The sequence below is a fragment of the Hemiscyllium ocellatum genome, chromosome 19, assembly GCF_020745735.1.
Source record: "Hemiscyllium ocellatum isolate sHemOce1 chromosome 19, sHemOce1.pat.X.cur, whole genome shotgun sequence".
In the NCBI taxonomy this organism is placed as follows: domain Eukaryota; kingdom Metazoa; phylum Chordata; class Chondrichthyes; order Orectolobiformes; family Hemiscylliidae; genus Hemiscyllium; species Hemiscyllium ocellatum.
In genome coordinates, this window is record NC_083419.1 from 38,711,203 (window position 1) to 38,733,834 (window position 22,632).

The following is a 22,632-nucleotide window of genomic DNA, read 5'->3' on the forward strand; positions in this document are numbered from 1 at the left end:
GGCCTGATTACCACCCCTCCTAGCAGGAGAGAAAAGTGGATTTTCCTGACAATGAAATCGGAGCAACACATTTGCAGGTAAGTGGGTATCATTTATTTGCCCCATTCTGAGATAATTGAGGATATGGTGTGGGGTTGGCATAGCTGTTGAAAGGTATTCCCTGCCATTGCTGCCAACCTTCTACTCCCCTAATCCACTCCCAAAGCAGGGATACATTTGTGCTACCACAAGCAGCTGAAGAAAAATATCTATACAGTGTATTCAAGAAGAATGGGAACCCGATAAACACAGTCCACCAATTCTTAAACAAACCCAAACAAGTAAACATCACATGCCCAGAAACTCTAGCCACACTACCACACATCAAAGATATCTTGGAGATGACTACCAGACCATTCAGACCCCTAGGCATCATGGTAGGCCACAGACCTACCAACAGACTGAAACAGCTACTGATGAACCTAAAGGACCCCATGCCAACAACCAGCAAAATGAATGCCATATACAAAATACCATGCAAGGACTGTAACGAACACTACATTGGACAGACAGGCAGAAAACCAGCCACCAGGATACACAAACACCAACTAGCTACCAAAAGACATGACCCCTATCACTAGAATCCTTACATACAGATAAAGGACAATTTTTCGACAGGGATAACACATCCATTCTAGGACAGGCTAAACACAGATACACACGAGAATTCCTAGAGGGCTGCCATTCAAAACAAAACTTCATTAATAAACACATTGATTTTAGACACCATTTACCAACCTCTTAGAAAAAGAACTGAAAATGATATCACCCACTGTAACAGACCAAGACACATAAATAGAAAGTGGGACAGAACACCAGCTCTTCACTGGAGGATCACTGATGATGTGACCTAGCATGGTGAGAAAACGTCTGAAAACAAATGTGCCAGCTCGGTGAGCAAACTTACAACCTAACATTTGTGCCATTCCCAGTCTTCAAGGCTACACAGCCTGAGCTTCCAATGACTCATTCCAATTCCTAGTAATTCCCAGCCTTTTATGGTCTGTCAGCTTCAGGTTGAGCAGGACTTCACTGATGTCACATCCAATAGGTTGAGAAGCCCACGGGACATTATTTAAGTCCCTAATGGTTGCTTTTTTCATGTGGAAGGGCAGGTGATTAGTCACTGTTAAAACATTACCTACATTACAATTCAGCCCATGATGGGGTGTTCTGACATATTATATGCATCATCAATCAAACATGGTAGATTTTCCTAAATCTATGAGTGAACTATTTTGCTGGGAAATGTACAAGTGTTATCATTTGATCAGAGGAATGCTCAAATTATTTTGGCCAAATCCAATTAAGATAACAATTTGGTAATTGTGTATTGGTTCATGGTCCTGATTCCTGTTGTGGCTATTCCTTGTTAGGCCATTAAAACAGGGTAAACTAGAACTCTTGTAGCACAGTAGTAGTGTCCCCACCTCTGAGTCAGCAGATACAGAATCAAGTCCCATCTGCACCAGAGGGGTGTAATAACATGTCTATCAGGTTGATTAGAAAATATCTAAACAGGATAACCCAGTGAATGCATACTGCACTCAACATTCATTTTTTTCATTAGTATAAAATTACTAAAGCAGCTTGGTTCTGTATAATAGAATATGAAGAAAACAAACAAACACTGGAGTTAGACTCTAACCAACAAACGAATCAAAGTCATCTCTTACTTGCGTAAGATTAGATTTACATACCGTGAAGGTCTGGTAAGTGAATAGACCCCCATTTAACTTTGACAGAAAGATCTCAGACATGGGTCTTTCCCCATTGTCTCCTGGCGACAGCTGCCCAAGCTTTAGTGCATCCCTCAGCACGTAGTCCTAAAACTTGCAACGAGCCAGTCTGCAACATTCAGCCAAGTTAACTCCTGGCTCTGGAAGATCAACAATTTTTGGGCAGACCAAAGAGTGTCTTTCACTGAATTGATGGTTCTCCAGGTGCAGAGGATGTTTGTCTCTGTGTGTGTCACAGGAAACAGAACCTTGACAAAAATCTCTGCATCTTTCTCCAGATGTCCTTTGCAAAGGCACATTCCAGAAGATGTGTGAGTCTCACTCCCCCACCCCCCACAGCCACTTTGAGGGCAGTACACAGTGGCGCAGACAGACCAGGTGTACAAAAAGCTTCTCACTGATTGTATCCTTTCCATAAGGATACCCAAGCGATGTCTTGATGCTGTTGGAAAGTGCTGGTGATGGGGCATTTTACTAAATGACTGACAATCTGCGATGGGAACCCGCGACAGGATCCACCCGGTCCTTTTCCCACAGGGTCTCAAGAATGCTGTGTGCTGACCATCTCCTCATGAACTTGTGGTCAAAGGTGATTTCCTTTGCAAATTTCTCCACCAGTGAAATATTTCTGAGACTTGCATGCTTTCTGATACATCTATAAAGATGGCCTTGAGAGACATTAATGTTATTCTTTCTGCTAGGAACTTTGAAAACAAAAAAATATTTAGCAAGTGGAAATCTTGTGAATAAGGTACAATAAAATGATTTTTATTTTAAAAATTAAAATGAGTTTGGAGAATCTATTGAATTTATCACAATGAAAAAATTTTCAGTGGGCCAGTATTAGGTTTTTCTTGAATTTTAAGGCGTATCAAATCTACCAAGGAATTGATTGGCTTGCTTTATCTAATATTTTGTAAACACGCAATGCATGTGTTATTTTAGCTGAAAACCAGTTTAGCATGTCAGACTATTTACTCAATTCAATATGGCATCTATTTTCACACTGTTCTTTGATACTATATAGTTACGTAAAGTACAACAACGAATGCAACATACTGTATATGCGCTGTGCGCATTTTTCATGTTATCAGCGATGGATTGCCCCTGTAAACCCCTTCCGTATATGCCATGCAGCGCTCTCAGTTAGTCAGTCTGAAGAATGCAGAAGACGACATTTCTGAATTTATAATATAACAATTTCCGTATAAAATAACTAAGGATAGAAAAAATATTTATGAGGGAGACAAAAACAAAAAAAAATGAAGTGACAATATCCTGAGTTTCCGATAAAACAGACGCTGTTACATATACTGGGAGAACGAGAACAAAACTATCATCCGGAATATTGAACCCTGCATAAGAACCGATCAGCCCTCTGTATCTCGAAGAACGTTGCATCTGATGTCTCTACGTTGAACAAACGCAGTAAACATTTACAGACGAGAATTGATTTTATGTAATCCTAGCCTGACAGAAAACGGGGTGGAATAAAGGTTAAAAAGCTCTTTGGAAGCGTTCCCAAGGAGCTGCGTAATTTGAATATGGAGCATTGTCCTTTCATTGCTGCTCGATGAAATCCCGCCCCCTTTGAGACAAAGTAACAAGAACTGGTAAAGCCAGGAAAAGCATTGGGGAAGGTGAAAAGAAAACAGTTTTACCACCTTTTTATGAACGGCGATATATTGATACAAGGTGCCTTACTACAGCTGGAAGTTGGAATGAATAGCTCGCCTTTCCCCAGCCCCTTCTCTGCTGAGTGGCTATCAGTGGGATTGGTCTGAAATGACGCCATCCTTTTATTTTTAAACCAATGACCTCATCCCTGCTTCAAGTTTTACTGAACAGAAAAAAAACCCTCCTGTGTATGTTTTTTTAAACTAGTTTCACTTCTCGCCTTCGTGTCACGTCAAAATTACAAATTGGCTACACAGAACATCGGGTAACGAGACTTTGAACCGCGTTGGAGCCTCGAGTTGTTGAAGTAAGTTTCCCCCACAAGAGGAAAAAAAATCACTCAAAAAATCATCTGTGGGCCTGCAGTTGTCGCCTCACGTGTTGGGGGTGGGGTACATGTGAGAAAGTGTCGGAGCTGTGCTTATTGTTATTGGAATTGTATCTGTAATTGTTTATAAAAATGTATTTTGTTCTCTTAAATTTAATTGAACAGCTTTTAGTCATGTTACTGGGTAAAAGGTCCCCGCCACTTCTGTAGTCGAAGCTGCCTGTCTTCTCTGCATGTGAAAGGACAATATATTGCAGCTGAGAAACGTTTTAAGAGATGTTTCAGCAATCTTTAAACAGATCTGAAGTTTTAATAACACTGGAAACCTAATATTAGACCTAATATTTTCCTCTCCAGAAGAGCTCGCCTAGTATTTTATATACTTGCCATTGGTTCCAGTGCGGTGCTGGTCCAAATGGACTCAATTAAATGCTAATCCTGCCAATAAAAATTACAGAATGCAAATAAACTCCCGCAGAGCTCCAGCTTGTATCTGTCTGTTTTAGCTTTTATGTTATGATTTGTAATATCGAAAGTCAAACTTGTAAGGCATATTACTGGAAACGCCAACTGAAAGGGAAAGTAGGTTTAAAATGAATACATAAATTCGATTAAATGGATTTATGCAGTATGAGTTATCCAACCTATTCACCAGGTCAGGTTTCATTAGTACACTTAAAGTTTGGGCCATATGCATGCATACATGTCTGATTGGCAGGTTAACCTCAATGTTATATTCCCAACTAAAAGAAAATGAAGCGTGTGCGACAGAACTTTTATAGTGCTAAATGCAGAATTCACTGGGATTTTGGGAATTAAACCTGGCTTTTTTTTCTCCCTGAGCCCCCAGTGTCTTTGCTGGATGTAAATTTACCTTTTTCAAGTGATAAATATCTAAGATAACTACAACAAAATTACATATCATTGTCCCATTTAAATCTTGTATCAATTTTTAGCATAATGCCTTTATTTTGTAACAGCAACAAAATGTACTTGCATAGTGATTTTAATGTTAAAAAAAACTCTCAACAGAGCAAAAATTAATGCTGAATTTAAAACAAAGATAAATTAGGAGATGACCAAAAGAACAAAGAGTGAAGGATAGACAAATGTGGGGTAGACATTCCAGAGATTGAAACTTAAGTTACTGAAGGCATAACAGTGGTAGAGAAAATCCACAAGGTCAGAATAAAAAGAAAGCTTTGAAATTTGCAACCAGTTGTATCTCCCACCCCCACCTCACTTTTCCTGTCATCTGCCGTTCCAGAAATGTACAAATTGGTGTTTGTGTGTGTGTGTGTGTGTGTGTGTGTGCTCCTGAGACGTAAACTTTGTATATTTTAAATGTTGACTGCAAGGTCATATTATACTCCAAACAAAAGTTTGAGCCATAGCTTGTTCAAAGTGGGATCTGAGTATTTGTTACATTCTAATGTTGCAGAGATGATAAAATGTTTAAAAATTAAATTCAAAGTGCTCCTAGACAGTCCAACAAATTTACTCGATATCTGGCCAACAACATTCTTGAATCGCTGGACGTTATTGAATAACTGACTGTTAATTGTATTGCCTCAAACACAATTTGGCAAAGTTAACTAACCAAAGTTTACAAATGTTAAGAATCTACTTAGCACAGAAACTATCTTGTATTTCTTTACTACGTCTAGCATATTTTCTGTTCTGCACCTTGGTAATTAAATTTTAGCTGTAGATTCTACAAAAATGATTCCTTTTAATAAAAGTTATAAAGCTGTAGTATGAGTAAATGGTACACATTTGTGGTACATGAATGCATGATGTTAAATGTCTGTTTAAATCCTGTCTAGTTGCCCAGGACCAATTACCTATGTTCAATAGTCCAACTTATACCCAGACTGCACTTTGTCTTGACTCTGTGTGTGTGTGTGTGTGTGTGTGTGTGTGTGTGTGTGTAATACTATAAAAGATTAACTATTATCTCTCAAATGCATGAAAATCCACAAAATAACTGGCAAAAAACAACATTATGCTGGGGTTGGGGCAGGGCTGGATAATATGCATTGGTTGCTCTAGAAATGGCAAATTCTAAAATAACATTACACTACAACACTAATCATAATACCTGCAGGAACAATCATGCTGATAATCTTCACAGGATAATAGTACGGTTGATAAAAATGTCTTTACTTAAATCAATATGAAATTTACATTTTGGCATTAGCAACAAGTGCCAACACTGATGCTTGGAGAGAGTGAGAACTGCAGATATTGGAGAATCAGAGTGGATAAAGAGTTGAACTGGAAAAAGTACAGCAGTTCAAGCAGCATTAGAGGAGAAAGGGAGTCAACATTTCAGGTCGGAACAATTCATCAGGACTCTGGAGCTCCACTCTATCCAACACAGATCCTCCAAACATTAGAAACAAAGGGGAATAGCTGGCTAATAGATTGTGTTTTGCTAAAACTATTACCAAGCAAATTAAAAATTTTTGCAGGTGAAAGAAGCAGCTGGTAAAGCAAGATCAGCAATTTATTGCAGCAGCGGAATGATATGCTCTACATTATGTATAATATGCATTGCAAATACAGTCTGTTGCTCTGTCAACATCGTGACCCCTAAAATATGGACAGTATCTCAAATGAATTTGTCATTTTAAAAATAACCTTTTGTTAAAATGCTCCAGGGTACTCATTAGTTACAATATCAATATAGAAATTTGTATTATAGAATAATAATGTTCTGGCTAGTGTAGTGTATTTAGCTGTAATTGTTTTGACATTTATATGTTGCCATCTTTCTGAAATGATCGCCTGCTTATATAACTGTGAAAGTATGAAAACAGTCATTATTCAAAATATATAGCTAAAATTTGTGTGAAGATCAGTATGAAAAAATCTTACAAAACTTTTAAATGCTGATATCAGTATGTTCAAAAGTGAAATGCTGTTGGGACTAGATGACCTTCATAAACTGCCCTGCCTTGTAATGCTGTCTCAGCCACCTGCTCATCTCCAATCACCGGTACTGAGTTTACTATGTACTAAATTAACTATACAGAATAGTAAATCAATGATGATACACATAGCTCTTGTGTGTATTTACAGTACCAATTTAATGTTGGTGCGGTTTGGTTCAACAGTAGAGTCAATCATTTACATTTCCATTCAATTTTGTTGAAAAGTAAAACAGCTTTGTGCCAATGATACAGTTGTATAAATTCAACCATAATCTAAACAGCTTTTCAGTGATGGATCTAGGTTTTTTTTTCAAAAAATGTGATGATAGGTACCATTGAGGCAGCTTTGGTTGACTGACATTTGTGTTTGTGAATTAAATTACAGTAATTTCCAAAGTAATGCAGATAAAAATGATTGAGTGACCTTATGAGTTTGCAAAGATCCATGGTTTTTGAGCAAATTGTATATATGTGCATTTCTCAAGGAATTTTCCAAGAAAAAGGAGCGAATGCTGAACAGGTGGTGCATTATTGGCAGTACTGAAAGCACAGTGAAACAGAATTCTAAAATGTTTTGTAGCTGGAGCTGGATGATGGAAACAATTTCATTGATGAAATGTTTAAGATAGAATCAAACCCATTCCTTTTGAAAGATCAGCCTGAGTAAAGGATGGTGCAAATGGGAAATGTGTAGAAAATTAGAGTGTGAAAAACAAAGATATGAATCCAGGATATGTTTGAACCAGGGTCTGAAATAAGATGGACCATAAAAGGAATTTAAAACCAAGAACTGGACTTTGGGAGACTGGTAGATCTGGGGGGGGAAGGGCAGATTTGGTGTCCTGATGAACATTTATGATTTGTGCCAAGAGTGTTGGCTTAAGAATATGGTAATTTAACATTGTGTATAAAATGGCTGCTACATTTGCCTGGATTGTAGTAGTAACTGCACTTCAAAAATTCTTTTAATTGTCTATTAGTCACTTGAAAGGACCTTAAGATATCAATAGAGTTATAAAATGCAATTTATTCTTCTTTTTCTTAACTTATCTTTTTTCTCACTTGCAGTGATATTAAACTGACCTAAATCATATCGTGGGTTTGCTGACATCTTGAAGTGCAGTAATTAAGATGCTGGCAAGGTGATAATTTGAGAAATTGACCTTCGTAATGATGGGTGAAGAGGGTAATACTCTGGAAGAGGAAGGCAGCAGTTTTGGAAATAGACCATATGTGGAACTGAAAGCTCAGCTCAAAATCTAATTGAATGCCCGAAGAGCACTTTGCTTGGTTCAGTCTAAGTTAGCAGCAAAGAAGATTGATTAGGTCAAAAACAGATGGACTTATGTAGACTGAAGAACAAACAGAGTGGGTTCAGTTTTGTTGATATTAAGCTGTAGGAATCAATTACCAAATAATGCACAAGATATTAGGACTGCGAAACTCGTTTTTACAACAGCTCAAAAAGCTGTGGCTGTAATGTACTAAAATAAATAATCCTCAAACAAAATTTCACAGTTAAATTGTAAGGAATGAACAGTAAATTTTATAAGTGTTGCTCACTACAAGATTCTCCAATTAAGCTTAGAAGAGTTTATGAAATTTTATCAGTTCATTTATTTTCTGAAAACACTTTTTAAAATTTGCACGTTATTGCAGTAATGTGATAACTTTCAATGTTTACTTCACAAGAATATTAAGAAATTGTTTATGATTTTAATAGGGTATGCTAAAATGAAAGGTTTTTTGGTATCCTTTTCATGCAAAGATAACAAACTAACTGTAGAGTGGGAAATATCGTATTTTATATCTGAGGGATATTTGCGAGCCAGAGGTTTAACTCCCTTGAAGAAGTAAACTGAGTATTCTGCTAAATCTCAGCATCTGTACTACACAAAACAATCATCTGTCCGCGTAAACCAAATGGATTTTACATTTGACCTATCACTGAAATTTGAATTTTCTTACTGCAGATGTTCAAAATGTACTTTTTGAAGTAAAATTAAATAGCCTCAGCTTCTTGGTGCTTATGATTTCATACATTGATTTAGTCACACAGCATGGAAACAGACTCTTTAGTCCAACTAGTCCACGGTGACCATATTCCCAAACTAGACTAGTCCCCTATGCCTGTGTTCGACCCATATCCCTCTAAACACTTCTTATTCATGTACTTTTCCAAATGTCTTTTAAATGTTGTAAATGTATGTGTAATCACCACTTCCTCTAGCAGTTCATTCTACACATGAACTCTTCTTTTAAAAAAAAATGTTGCCTCTCAGGTCCTTTTTTAAAACTTTCTTCTCTCATCTTAAAAAATAATGTTTTGAACTCCCAAGGGAAAAGGCCCTTGCTGTTCACTTGCCACTCATAATTTTATAAAACTCCATAGGGTCACCCCACAATGTCCTACACTCCAGTGAAAAAAAGTCCCAACCTGTCCAGCTTATTTTTCTAACTCAAACATTCCATTCCTGGCAACATCCTGATAAATCTTTTCTGAACCCTCTCCAATTTAATAACGTGCTTCTTATAGCAGGGTGTGTAGAAAATGCACACAGCACCTCAGAGGCCTTACCAAAGTCCTGCACAACGTCAACATGACATCCCAACTCCTAATCAATTTTTATATTCTGGAACAAATCAGTGAAAACAATTTTTTGCTTGACCCAGTTTGTACCTGCTTGATTATTACTAATTCAGCTGCTGTTGCTGCTAAGTCGCTGCAAAACATCATTACTGACTCAGTTTGAGATTGTTTCAGTTGACGTAGTATAGCTATGTTTACTAGGTGTAAATTTGATTCTAATTAGTATATTTCTTATCTACCATTTTCCACATCACATGTTTTCCACATGTCATGTTATTTTGGCTCTGGTTAGTTGAACAGAAAATTTTCATAGCCTTTGAGGGTACCTGGTGTTTTTCTTTGTTTCGCTAAATTCTAATGGTAACTAAATGAACAGTAAACACTTTTGGTTCCTTACTTTCAGGCACCTAATTTTCTGACAGCTCTGTAAAATCTTATGTAAGTTTTTGAAATCAATCAACTAATACTACAGTCCTCATTTTAAATTTAAAATGTAATGAGCTAGTTACATAGATAAAAAGATAATTATAAATAAATCTCAAGAATTTTGTTTAATAAAAGCCAGCAATTCCTAAAACAAAACTTGGTAAGTTTACACAAATTCTCCATTTTACATCCAAGATATTGGCCGGTTCAATTCTTTTCATACTGTCTCTTGGATAGTTTTCTAAGATTTTTAAACTTTTTCATATTTCCCAAGGGATTTTCCATTTGTTTGTCTTCATGACATTCTTCATCTACCCATTAAACTGAACATTCTTCACTGCCCCTTTTCAAATTCTTGATTTTTGACTAGGAAGCTGCTGTAAACTCCAAAGGAATTGCCAGTCTATTAGGAGCTGAACCAGTCTCAAATTCTGGATACATTTTTACATTATTGTACATTTAGTCTGTCTTGCAAGGTTGGTAGCAGGGCAGTCATAGCAATAAACCTGGTTTTGTTGTCTGTATCTTACTGAGCTTTTTACTCAGTCATTTTACATAAGGATTTTTCAAGTGATAACAAAATCAAAACTTAGTCAAACACTTTTATTTTAAATATTACACTGTGGGTAACTGTTAGATTGAAAGTATTGGTTTAAGATCAGTATCTGACTAAGAGTTGCAGTACACATTACGTATAAAGCTCTGCATTGTTATATATTGGAAAAATTAGTATTGCATTCAGCACCTGATATGTGCATCAACACGATCTTTTTCTCTGGCTGCTCATTCAATGCTGAACCAGACTGTTCAACCCACATCCTATTTGCTATCAAGATTGCTTCCTTCCAACTCTGCAACATTATTTCACTATGGCCCTACCTTACTAAACTGTGAATCTTTTACTTCTTGATTTGAATGCTCTTCTGTCTTTCTGACATTCACTGTCCATAAAATTCAAATTGTTCATCTGTTCTGACATTGCTTATTTTCACCATTGGCTCCTAGATTTACTGTGTCAACCTTATCTAAAATTTGCTGTGCACCCTATCTTTGCAGCTTTCTATAAAATGGAGCTCTATCCCATAACCATCATCTCTTTACTATCTAACCCATCTTTTGAAAGCCTTCAGCAATCAAAATCAGATTCTCTCAATTCTCCCAACAAGACTAAAGCCCACTAATTTTCTCTTCTGTAATGCACATTGGAATGTTCAATGCAAATGGCACATTTACTGTAAACAATTACTGCAGAGCTTTGGTCACTTTTGTCTAAGAAAGTTAGTACATTTTCAAGATTGATCTGTAGCTGATTGGACATTCAGATTATAAAAGTGAAGTTTTCAGTTATGTGAAAGCCGTACAATTTTATTGTAGTGTTGAACTACAATTAGCCATTTGTTCATAGGAAACTGTTGTACAGTGTGGATATTGCAGCTGGATAAACTTTAATGAGATTAGTGAAATGTGCTGTTAGTCATTGGAAAAAAATTACGATTTTGAAATTGTGTGAAATGTATGAATTTTGCATAAAAATATGAATACTTGGAAGTGCACTACCTCAATTTCAAAATATCTTATTTGCATAAAATTACAAAGATATGTAAATAATGAATAGACAAAATGTGTGATAAATGGCTTTTAATGTAGGCAAATTTGAAGCTGTTGACTTGGACCTAAACAGGAAATAAAATTTTCTAAGTGATGAAAAGCTAGGTACAGGAGATCCAAGGAAACAAGTATGTCTGAGTGCATACATCATTAGAATGTCATGAACGGGTATAGGAAATAATCAACAATTGTTAATAGAATGTCATACTTTATACTTAGTGGACTAGAATACAAAGGGTTAAAAGCCATGCTTCAGCTATATGAAGCAATTCTGAACACCTCACCTTAGGTCAAGATACTTGGAAAGAATGCTTTGACATTCAATGGAATGCAACGTATATGTACCAGAGTAGATATCTGGATTCCAAGAGTTAAGACTTGGGAGCAAGAGTAGACCATTCAGCGTGTCAAGCCTACATCATCATTTAAACAGTTTCTGGGTGATCGTCTACCTCTTTGCCACTTTACCCCACTATTATTATTAGAATCTCAAAATTTATCAATCTGTCTTAAATGTGCTCAATGATTGAGCTTCCAGAGCCCTCTGTGGTAGAGAATTCCAAAGATTCACCCACCCCTCGTGATTGGAGAAATTCCTTCTCATCTCAGTCTTAAATGACCTGTCCTTTACTCTGAATCTACCAGCCAGGGAAAATTTGCTATTCACATCTACCCTGTCATGTCCTGTAAGTTTCAAAAAGATCACTTCTCATTCTTTAAACTCCAGAGACTGCAAGTCTAATCTCTTTTAGTCTCACTTCATAAAACAATTCTGCCTTCCCAAGAATTAGTCTGGTGAACCTTGTTGCACATCCTTTATACCAAGTACATCATTCCTTGGGTGAGGAGACCAAAACTATACCTAATACATGAGGTGAGATCTCACCAAGACTTTTCTACATTTTGTGGCAACACTTTTTTTAATTCCTACTGGAATCCTCTTGCAATCAAAGTCAACATGCCTTTTGCTTTCCTAATTGCTTGCTGTATCTTCAATCTGGCTTTTGTGACTCATGAACGAGGACACTTGGGTCCCGTTGGACATCAACACTTCCCAATCTGTCGCCACATTTTTTTAAAAAACCCTGCTTTCTACTTTGAACTACCAAAGTGGATAATTTGAAAAGATAACATTACTAGGAGAAATCTCTCAAACTGTGGTTGTTTCCCAGGAATACACCAATTTAAATGGTGATTTGGTTGAAGTTTCAAGATATTAAGCTGTTTAGATAGAGTTGATAGAAAGTATTTCTGCTGGTTAAAAATCACACAACACCAGGTTATAGCCCAGCAGGTTTATTTGGAAGCACTAGTTTTCAGAGCGCTGCTCCTTCATCAGATGATTGTGGAGAATAAGATTGTAAGACACAGAATTGATAGCAAAAGTTTACAGTGTGATGTAACTAAAATTATACACTGGAAAAGATCTGGATTGTTTGTTAAGTCTCTCATCTTTTAGAATGACCTAGTCATTTAGAAAGACCTTTGTACACCCCAGTCCAACACCGGCATCTCCAAATAATTTCTGCTGGTTGGGAGGCTAGAACTAGAATGCATAGCCTTAAGCTAGGACAAGACTTCAAGAAATAAATTAGGAAATTCTTTGAACACACAGAGGTTTGGAATGCTCTTCCTCAAAGAGCAGTTGTTACTGGATCAGTTAATTTTAAAACAGAGCATAGTCGATTTTTATTTTGAAATTGTATTATAGATTCAAAGTTTGTGAGAAGATTTGTAGCTTGGGTGCTTGTTGTTGTGGTTCTGTTCGCCGAGCTGGGAATTTGTGTTGCAGATGTTTCGTTCCCTGTCTAGGTGACATCCTCAGTGCTTGGGAGCCTCCTGTGAAGCACTTCTGTGATCTTTCCTCCATAGATTATCCGTGTATTATAGATTATCAGCAAAGAAGCAGATAAATTCTGATGTCACTGAATGGCAGGATAAGCACAAGTGACTAAATGGCCTACTCGCAATCCTATGTTAATAACTTAACGCTTATTTTCTTTAAATATTCACTTCAGATTTTAGTCATTTTGCATCATCAATCCAGTTGAAGGATGTCTTTCTATAAAACAGTGATGGATTATGAGTAGATCCTGTTAGCCTTAAAGATCCTTATTCTATATCAGCTCATTCCAATTATAAGGAAATTCTGATATAAACCTAACATGTATTTTCTGTTCATCTTAAAAGCCAGACTTGATTAAAATGTCTATTTTGCAAAGCAAAACTGCATCTTTCATGTTCCAGCTCATATCTATGCATTTTTCTGTCTTTGCAAAAACATAGATTCATTGTATTAACTACTTTTGCTGGCACTTATAATTATTTATAAAGATTTTTAAGTAAGGTTTCTGAAGAATTATCTTTTTTGATCGGCCCTGATTAACAAAATATGTTGTAAATAATTAGTTTAATCATGTTTTTAAATCGAGGATTATTTCATGACTTGTGATCAATGTTACATCGATCTCAATTGACCAACTCATTTCCTTTGCTGAGTTAGTCAAAGCTCTTGTTCATAGAATTGTGCCTTAGAATTGTGTCCTCCACTATCACCTGATGAAGGAGCGGCGCTCCGAAAGCTACTGTGCTTCTAATTAAACCTGTTGGACTATAATCTGATGTTGTGTGATTTTTAACCTCATTCATAGAGTTATGGACTTTTACAGCACTTGGCTCAGAGTCTTCTATGATATGCAGTTCCAAGTGTTCAATTAAATGCTACTTTAATATTGTGATGGTGAATTCCAGATATCAACCATTCTGTGGGTGAAAACAATTCTTCACTAAATTCACTCTAAACCTTCTGTCCCTTACTTTATCCCCTGGGTATTTGTTTCCTCTACTAAGGGGAAAGTCTCTCGATGCTCTTCATAATTTTGTAGTCCTCAGTAGGTCCCCCTTGGCTTTCTCCTCTTGAAGGTGGCACATAGGCAGCACAGTGGTTAGCACTGCTGCCTTACAGCGCCAGAGACATGGGTTCATTTCCCACCTCAGGCAACTGTCTTTGTGGAGTTTGCACGTTCTCCCCGTGTCTGCAAGGGTTTCCTCTGGGTGCTCCAGTTTCCTCCCACAGTCCAAAAATGTGCAGGTTAGGTGATTTGGCCACGCTAAATTGCCCGTAGTGATAGGGGAATGGATATGGGTGGGTTGCTCTTCGGAGGGTCGGTGTGGACTTGTTGGGCCGAAGGACCTGTTTCCACACTGTAAGTAATCTAATCTAATCTAACCCTGGCCTATCTAGTCTGTCTTCATAAATGAAGTGCTGGTGCCCAAGCCACGTCCTGATTTATCTCCCCTGTACCTTCTCTAGAGAAATCATATGTTTACTGTAAGTATAGCTCCATTATAGCCTCCCTTCATTTGTGTTCAAGACTAACAAAGACTATCCCACTTGTCTTCGTAACTGCCTTATCCAACTGCACTGTTGTTTTACTGTGTACGTGGACATACAAACCAGAATTTCTCTGATCATCTGTAGTTCCCAGGGTCATGCCATTCATCGTGTACTCCCAAAGTCTTGTTTGTTGTTCCAAAATTTCCTCCACTCTTCAGGATTAAATGCCATTTGCCATTGTTTTGCCCTTCTGACCAGCCCATTTATATAACCCTGCAGTATACAGTTTATCTTCTCACTATTTACCATACCTCCACTTTTTACACATTTATTGAGCAGATCTATTGTATTCATGCCTGGATCATTCATGTACATAACAAACAGAAAGGGACTGAGCACTGAAACCTGTGCTGTGTCATTAGACACAGATTTTGGCTACAAAATCAACTTTTGTGATCATCGCCCTCTAACTCCTGTCACTAAGCCAATTTTGGAACCAATTTTCAATTGGCTATGTAGCCCATGTGAGATCTTGTCAAAAGCTTTATTGAAGTCCGTGTGGACGACATCAACTGCTCTAGCCTCATTTATACAGGTAGTCACATAGAGCATAGAACGTTCAATGCAGTACAGGCCTTTCAGCCCTCTATGTTGCACCGACTTGTGGAAATAATCTGATGCCCATCTAACTACACCATTCCATTATTATCCATATGTATCTCCAATGCCCATTTAAATGCCCTTGATGTTGGCGAGTCTGCTTCTGTTGCAGGCAGGCTGTTCCACACCCCTACTAATCTGAGTAAAGAAACTACCCCTGATATCTATCCTAAATCCAACATCCCTCAATTTAAAGCTATGTCCCCTCATATTAGCCTTCACCATCTGAGGAAAAAGTCTCTCACTGTCCACCTATCTAACCCTCTGACTATCTTGTATGTCTCGATTAAGTCACCTCTCAATCATCTTCTCTCAACAGAACAGCCTCAGTTCCCTCAGTCTTTCATCGTAAGACCTTCCCTTCATACCAGGCAACATCCTAGTAAATCTCCCCTGAACCCTTTCCAAAGCTTTCATGTCCTTCCTATAATGTGGTGACCAGAACTGCACGCAATACTCCAGATGTGGCCTTACCAGTCCCTTGTACAGCTGAAGCATGACCTCATGACTCCGAAATGCAATCTCCCTACTAATAAAGGCCAACACACCATATGCCTTTTTAACAAACCTATCAACCTGGGTGACAACTTCGAGGGATTTATGCCCCAGGACACCAAGATCTCTCTGCTCATCCAAACTGCCATGAATTTTATAATTAGCCCAGTACTCTGTATTCCTGTTATTTCCTCCGAAGTTAACCACCTCACAATTTTCCACATTAAACTCCATTTGCCACTTCTCAGCCCAGCTTTGCATCTTATCTATGTTCCTCCGTAACCCGCAACGTCCACAACTCTGCCTACCTTAGTGTCATCTGCAAACTTACTAACCCATCCTTCTATGCCCACATCCAGATCATTTATAAAAATGACAAACAGCAGTGGTCCCAAAACAGATCCTTGCAGCACACCACTGGTAACTGAGCTTCAGGATTGACATTTCCCATCAACCAACACACTCTGTCTTCTTTCAACTAGTCAATTGCTGATCCAAACCACTAAATCACCTTCAATCCCAGAACTCTATATTTTGTGCATTAGCCTACTGTGTGGAACCTTATCAAATGCCTTGCTGAAGTCCATATACACCTAAAAAACTACTTTACCTTTATCCACCTGTTTTGTCACGTTCTCGAAGAACTCAATAAGGATAGTGAGGCACAACCTACCCTTCACAAAACCATGTTGACTATCCCTAATCAAATTATTCCTTTCTAGATGATTATAAATCCTATCTCCTAACCGTTTCCAACATGTTACCCACAACCGAAGTAAGGCTTACTGGCTTATTACCAGGGTTGTCCCAACTCCCTTTCTTAAATAAGGGAACAACATCTGCTATCGTCCAGTCTTCTGGCACTATTCCTGTTGACAATGTTGCCATAAAGATTGAAGCCAAAGGCTCTGCAATCTCCTCCCTGGCTTCCAGGAGAATCCGAGGATAAATCCCAACCAGCTCAGGGGTCTGATCTATTTTCAGATCTTCCCAAAATTGTTAAAACCTCCTCTTTTGTCAACCTCAATCCCATCTAATCTTGTAGCCTGTATCTCTATTCCAACTAACATTGCCTTTTTCCAATGTGATTACTGATGAAAAGTGTTCATTAAGAGCTTCCCCATGTCCTCAGTCCACACACAACTTTTCACTACAGTACTATCTTTGATTGGCCCTAATCTTGCTCTAGTCATTCTTTTATTCCTGATATACCTATTGAAGGCTTCGGGTTTTCCTTGATCCTATCCACCAACAATTTCCCATGTCCCCTACGGGTTCCTCTTAGCCCTCTCTTTAGATCTTTTTTGGCTAATTTATAACTCTCAAACCCCCCTATCTGAGCCTTCACGCCTCATCCTCACATAAGGCGCCTTCTTCCTCTTGACAAGAGCTTCAACTTCTTTAATAAACCATTGCTCCCTCTCAAACTACTTCCCTACCTGATAGGCATATACTTATTAAGGAACTATATACATCTTCGACAAATTCAATCATATATGATTTGACAACACTGACTATTCCTGATTAATTCTTGCCTCTCCAAGTGGAGATTACTTCTGTCTCTGAGAACCTTTAGTAAAAGTTTCCTGGTGTTAGACTCAATGGTGTATAGTTGTCCTACAGTCCTCTGATTTTGTCCTCTGGTCAGCAGGGATTTGGAAAATAATGTCAGAGATACTGCAATCCTCCTCTTTTGCTTCCCACAGCAGCCTATGATGTATCTCATTTAGGCCTTTCCAGTTAATTAATGTATTCAATTTAAATCCACCTAAAACTGTTAATATGTCCTTCCGCTCAATTCTTTCATTTTTTTTCTCCTCCACAACTGGGACTGAATGTTATGGTGTAGTATTAAAGCAGAAGTATTACTAATGGAGTAGAATTAAGCAGTTTTTTTTAAAGAAAACGAATGTATCTATAAACCTTCTTGTATAGAAGAAATCAACAGATACCTTTGGCAGTAAGAATCTTATCTTTTCAATCTTCTTTTGATAGGTAGGTTGCTAAGACATTTAGTAGGTTGAAATAGGTGGTCCCAAGTTGCCAATACTTAATTTTGTATATAATTAATTCAGAGACCTTACTTGCTGTCGTCTTTGAATTTTAATTGAACGATGTTCTCTTTTGAATATTTTTTAAAAAATCTAGGCCATTCATGTTTCACTTCTGATTGGTAGATCTCAATGATCAACCTCACTTAGAATTCATTTGTACTGAGTCTCTCTAACTGCTGTCAGACAATTGTAAAGGAATGAGACTAGTTGGTTTTCACACCAATGTTAAATAAACTAATTCTCAACAATTATTCAAGAATTTCGAGGTACCACTTAAAACAGATTACTGTGTACTTAGATTTTTGCATGATTTTTTTTCAATTAAACTGAGACAGAGGTTTCTCTAACGTGCAGGATTCTAGCATTTGGAAGTTTATTTAAAGCAGTGTATATTGCAGGAAAAATAGTCTTGAGTAACCATGATCAACATAATATCTTCCTTTATTATAGTACATTATTTTCAAACTGACATTTCTGCATTTTTGAACAAAATTGGATTGTATTTCATTTTGAAAAATCCAAACTTTTGTCAAAAAAGTGGACGTCCATTTTAATTGGTCTTGAAATGCCTCAATCATTTTTTTGTTTTCTCAAAGTAATTTGGCACTTGTCTCTGATTTGCTATAGACTTGCTCAATTTTAAACTGAGACTTTATAATAGCAGGAGTGGGCAAAGTTGACTGCACAGAAATAACAAATGGAATTGCCCTACGCCAACAAATTACTGACAGGCGTGTGGTATCTATTTGTGAAATGTCAAGGGAGTGAATTTAAAACTAACATTATCAGAACTGAGACACTAGATGTGTGGCAGTCTTGTCTTCCGACTTGAATAACTCTTTTAATTGGTAATCATTTAAAATGTTTATAAGGACTGTCATGTTCAGTACAACATCGTGGGCCAAAGGGCCTGTTCCTGTGCCTTATAGTTCTATGTTCTATAACTAGAATATGTCACTTATTTAATAGGGCAGTTTTTCCTGCTTCTTGGTATATTATTCTAAGTTTATGAACACCAGGTCACTTGGTATTTGTTTACTGAATAGGATTTGTTGCTTTGCTATTGGGAGAGGTTGTTTAATGCATTGTGTTTTATTTTGATTCTTATAATCCCTCAGCATTAGAAATAGTTTTATAAAGAGCAAAAGTGGAAAAATGAAACAAAGAACACAAGCCAATCTGTATTTATCCAGAGCTGCTTTTGTGCATGATGTAGTTTCGATGGTTTGGTTGTAATTCGTGAACACTTCTGAGGAGATTTCTTATCTCAATTTCCATTGCCTTCCAAATGTACCCAGCATAATTAACAGTGTTTTTGATTTTTTTTTCTTGTTGTGGGGACAAAGCTTTGCTTATTAGCAAATGTTATACATATGGAGTTGGAGAAAAAGTTTAAGGGAGAATGGTAAAAGAAAACCTTGCCTTGCAGTTTGTTGTCCAAAGACACACATGATGAAGAGATAGGACCCGATATCTATTGTTAGCTCATCTAAAGTGGAGCACAATCCAAAGACATGTCCCCTGATATATTTAAAGGAAGGCTTCAGGGGTTTCTATCCAACAGGAAATCCAGAAAAGCTTGGAATGCAGAAATCCTGCCATATTTAACAAAAGGAATTTATTTTTTTTAAAAAACTGACTGCCTAGCAGCTACCCAAATTTAAGGCAGGCTGGCTGGCTGGTAGATGAGAAAACTTATGTTATAAAGCAGCAAACAGGATCCATTGGTGACAATTTCTATCACTTGAGAAGATTTGAATGGTTGGTGCTTGGAGGGAGATTTTGGAGAAATGCAGTGAATGATGCTGGAGTCATCCATTCATACAGATGGAGGCGGATCCTTGTAGGTTTGCCTGAGGGATGGGGGAATGTATTTCTGCATGTTGCCCACTGGCAGCATTTAGAAAGCTCTTGCCTGGGGGATCTGACAGCTTCAGCCTCCCTTTTGTTTTTAGCTACTAAATTTCCCAAGCCTTGAAAAACCTAGGGTGGAACCTTTTATAGGAGCTGAACAACATAGGCTATGGTGAGAACTGTTGGAGATTTGTATGTGAAGTCAGGCAACTCCATTCTTGACATTGTGAACAACTCGTTGCAATTTTAAGCGGACATCCATGTGTTGAGACAAGATTCTCACAAACGTATGGCACGATACCTATTAAAGGGGTGTATTGCTTGTTGGCCTTATTAATATAAAGCTTACTATCCTACTACTCGCCACAAGCAAAACAGGTGCCAACAATTCTCCATGTGAAATTTAGAGTTATCTGGTTACTTCAGCTTGCCAATTTGTTCCTCAGGGCCGCCATCTTGGACACCTGGCAATAAATAGTTCAGGAAACCAACCACATGTACCCTGCATTCACAGATATTGGGATCTAACATTTGTTAGCCTTTCAGGACCTTCATTGCACCTTTCTTCTCCTTGCAGGATGCTTCTGCACTTTTAAAGTTTCAGCTTGGCATACAATAGTAACTGCCACTGAAATCCTGCTATAAAGACACTGGAATAATGGAAAAGAGGGGTTGTATAAGATGAAAGTGGGTGTCCCAGCTATTAGTGCCAACTGGGGAGAAATGGTGAGGTGTCCCAAGAAAGTGAGTAGACAGCACAGTGGCTTAGGTGGGTTAAAGTGACTGAGGGAAGATGTACATGTTTTACTGAGGGGCAGGATTTTCAAAATGGCCATTGGTAGGAGGCCCCTGCAGTGGCAGAGAGAAGATGGTGTAATTTACCCTAGTTGAGATGAGAAGTTAGTCATCTTCCTTCTCTGCTGGGCATTCCATTCGGCTGCTCCGGGTCCTGTAATGATACAGATGACAAACTTAACTAGGTAGGAGACTCTGATAGCCTGGTATTCTATGTCAGGGCTGGATCCTAGTGACAGGCGCTACTCTGTCCACTGAGTCGTCTTTGTCTGCAAAGCTGTGTGCCAATTTCCCTCCATTCGCAAGTCTAGGGCAAAACTTATAAGCCAAAAAGACCTCTTTTGGTTGACAGTCCTTGTCCAGGTTCAAAACAGCCTTTTAATGATAGCATGGAGCTGGTCTATTCTGGGACACCATGATACTGGCAAGTTTGAAACTTGCCCTAATCCAGTGTATTGACTATATTTGTAACAGGATCAACTCACTACTACAGTGTATTCGGATAGCAGTGGGAGGTCAGTGTGAAAAAACATCTATATATATATATACTACATTGGTTAAAAGGATTCTTTCAGATAGATTACAATTGTTTTCAATCAGAGGGCAAAGTAACTGCATATCCTGCCTTAGTGACTTGATGGACAAGTAGGAGGCTGGAAGAACATAACAAGCCAGGCAGCATCAGGAGGTGGAGAAGTCAACATTTGGTATGTAGCCCTGCTTCAGGACTAGAGGTGGATGTAAGAGGAGCTGCAGATAGAGAGGTTGGGTTGGGGAGTTTGGGCGGTGGGGAGCAGGATGGTGAGGTGGTAATAGGGGAATACTGGTAGAGGGTTTGATTTGATTGGTTGATAGGAGGAATGAATGAATCCCATTGGTGGCTAGAAAGAAGGGCCAATGAGAGGAATGGAAGGGAGGGGGAGCGGCTGGGATGGAAGTCAGGGGATGGAGAGGGAGGTTATCTGAAATTGGGGAACCCAGTGTTGAGTCCTCTGGGGTAGGCTGCCCAGGTGGAATATGAGGCGTTATTCCTTCAATTTGCGGTTTGATTCATTGTGGCAATGAAGGAGGCCAAGGATGGTCATGTCAGAAAGAGAGTGGGAAGGGAATTAAAATGAGTGGTGACTAGGAGGCCTGGTCAGTCCTTATGGGCCCAACTGAGATGCTCAGCAAAACCTTCCCTTTGTTTACGTTTGGTTTCCCCAGTTTAGAGAAGACCATTTGGAGCACCGGTTACAGTAAACTAGGTTGGAAGAGAGGCAGGTGAACTGCTGTCTCACCTGGAAGGACTGTTTGGGACCCTGGATGGAGGTGAGGGGATTGGTGACTTGATGGTCAGGAAAAGAGTTGTACTCCAAAACTTACCAAGAAAATACCAAAATATGTTCTAAATATTATCACAAGGTTCCATTTTCATTGAGAATGAAGTTTTGCATGAAGTCTCCTCCTCTTGTTAGAAGCATAGAAACTAGGAGCAGGAGTGTGCCATTTGGCCGAAGGAACTTGCTCTGTATTTCAACATAGTCATGAGAGATCCTCTAGCTCAATGTCATATTCCCATTTTCTCTCTGTTTCTCTTGATACCTTTAACATTTAAATATGTTTCCATTTCTTACTTGAATACACACTGACCCAGCAGGAAATTCCACAGGTTTACCACCCCTGAGTGAAGAAGTCTTTCTTGTCTCAGTCCTAAATGGCCTACTCCATGTTCAGAGAATGTGACTCCTCCTGGTTCCACGTTCCCCAACCAGAGAAACATCCTTCCTGGATCCAGTCTGTCTGTCCGTGTTTAATATTTTACATATTTCAATCCAATCACCCCTCATTCTGCTAAACTCTAATGAATAAAGATTCTGGATTAGTGGTGCTGGAAGAGCACAGCGGTTTAGGCAGCATCCGAAGAGTAGTCCCTCGGATGCTGCCTAAGGTGTGTGCTCTTCCAGCACCACTAATCCAGAATCTGGTTTCCAGCCTCTGCAGTCATTGTTTTTGTCTAATGAATACAGGCCTAATTGAACCTATCTCCCAGTGTAGAGCTCTTGGTGGTGGTCTGGTTTAATCTTTGTTGAACGCTTTCAGCCCAGTGTTCTG

The 22,632-nt window shown here is 38.4% G+C and overlaps 1 protein-coding gene across 2 annotated transcripts in view; it reads left to right on the forward strand.

Annotated features, from left to right (window-relative positions):
• Positions 1 to 3,409: 3,409 nt before the first annotated feature.
• The window catches only part of dusp16 (dual specificity phosphatase 16), a 100,539-nt gene continuing 81,316 nt past the window's right edge, over positions 3,410 to 22,632 (forward strand). For both annotated transcript variants that reach the window (XM_060839833.1, XM_060839834.1), the window contains exon 1: positions 3,410 to 3,762. The gene's annotated coding sequence lies outside the window, so the exon portion shown is untranslated. The remainder of the gene's footprint in view (positions 3,763 to 22,632) is intronic.